Consider the following 2,063-nt stretch of genomic DNA (forward strand, 5'->3'; position numbering starts at 1 on the left):
GTGGTTTTTGCGTATACAGTTGACCCTTAAACAATGTGGAGGTTAGGGGCACTGGTCCCCTCTCCTCCCCTCCTGTGCAGTTGAAAATCTGTGTTTAACTTTTGGCTCCCCCAAAACTTAGCTACTCATTGCCTGCTATTGACTGAAAGCTTTACTGATAGCATAGTCAGTTAACATATGGTTTGTATGTTGTATGTATTATATACTGTGTTTCTACAACAGAGTAAGCTAGAGAAAAGAAACGTTATTAAGAAAACCATAAGGGAGAGAAAATACACTTACAGTACTATATTGTATTTATTGACAAACTTCCACAGGGCAGATACCCTTTCCATGGGGAAGAGAAATCCATGGTTGGTTGCCTTTGCCAATAACAAAAATGTTGGAGAGCTGGATGGCAAAGCTGTTGCCATTGACATCTTTCACATGAACTATATCAAAAGAACCAAGGTATCCCTTTCCTTTGGTGATCACACCAATACTTTCCAGGTTAACACCCTCAGTCACCATACACAGATTACCAGTATCAAATGTGATGAAATCAGTAATCTTCCCAGTCTCCAAATCAATCTGAACAGTGTCATTCACCTTGAGGAAGGGATCAGGATAGTGGATGGTGCAGGCATCGTGGGTCATCAGATGGGGGATTCCTTTTGTCCCCACAAAGATCATTCTTACTTTGCTCAACTTATACTTGGCCTCTTCAGGTGTAATCTGATGAACAGCCAAGTGACCTTTGGTGTCATAGATCAGATGGAAATTCTCCCCAGTCTTGTTAATGCTGAGGACATCCATAAAACCAGCAGGGTAGGTTATATCAGTTCACACCATTCCATCAATCTTAATAAAACACTGCATACAGATCATCTTTACCTCATCTCCTGTTAGGACATACTTAAGTCTGTTCCTTAGGAAAATGATGAGAGGGAGACATTCTCTCAGCTTATGGGGACCAGTGTCCAGTGCTTTGGAGCTGATACATGCTTCAGATGCTTCTTGGGACCATGAGACATGGCTATGCTAGGCACGAAAAAAGACTGTTGGGCATCTTTTCATGTGTTTGTTGGCCACTGTATGTCTTTTTTGGAAAAATGTCTGTTCAGATCCTCTGCTATTTGCTAACATAATGTTATATATCAGTTATATCTGTCTAAAAATTTTAAAATTAGATTGTTATTTTGCTCTTGAGTTGTAGGAGTTCTTTATATATTTTGAGTATTAATCTCTTATTGGATATATGATTTGCAAGTGTTTTGTCCTGTTTGGTATGTTGGCTTTTCATTTTGTTGATGGTTTCCTTTGCTGTGCAGAAGCTTTTTAGTTTGATGTAGTCTCATTTGTTCATTTTTGCTTTTATTGCCTTTGCTTTCGGAGTCAGATCCAAAAAACCATTGCCAAGACCATTGACCATGTTTTCTTTTAGGAAGTTTTTTGTTTCAGGTCTGGCTTTAAAGTTTTCAGTTCACTTTGAGTTAATAGTTGTGTGTGGTCTAAGATAGTATTTTAATTCCATTCTTTTGCATGTGGCTGTCAGTTTTCCCAACACCATTTATTGAAGACTGTCTTTTCCCCATTGTATATTCTTTCCTCCTTTGTCATAAATTAATTGGCCATACATGTTTATTCCTGGGCTCTCTGTTCTATTCCATTAATCTATATGCCTATCATCATACCAGTACCATACTGTTTTAATTGCTAAAGCTTTGTAGTATAGTTTGACATCAGGGAGTGTGGAATTGTTGAATCACTATATTGTACACCTGAAACTAATATAGTGCCATATGTTAACTAACTGGAATTAAAATAAAAAGTTAAAAAGCCAAAAAAAAAAAAAAATCAGGGAGCATCATGCCTCCAGCTTTCCATTTCTTTCTCAATGTTGCTTTGGCTGTTCAGGATCTTTTGTGGTTCCACAGAAGTTTCAGGATTGTTTGTTATACTTCTGTGAAAAATGTCATTGGAATTTTGTTAGAGATTGCATTGAATTTGTCAATTGTTTTGGGTAATATGAACATTTTAACAATTTTAATTCTTCTAATCCATGAGCATAGAATATCTTTCCA

The 2,063-nt window shown here is 37.1% G+C and overlaps 1 pseudogene; it reads right to left on the minus strand.

Annotated features, from left to right (window-relative positions):
* Positions 1-297: 297 nt before the first annotated feature.
* On the minus strand, positions 298-1,013 carry LOC102726678 (small ribosomal subunit protein eS4, X isoform-like; annotated as a pseudogene).
* Between the last annotated feature and the right edge of the window lie 1,050 nt (positions 1,014-2,063).

The sequence above is a fragment of the Leptonychotes weddellii genome, chromosome 8, assembly GCF_054177405.1.
Source record: "Leptonychotes weddellii isolate Sample4059 chromosome 8, ASM5417740v2, whole genome shotgun sequence".
NCBI classification, from domain to species: domain Eukaryota; kingdom Metazoa; phylum Chordata; class Mammalia; order Carnivora; family Phocidae; genus Leptonychotes; species Leptonychotes weddellii.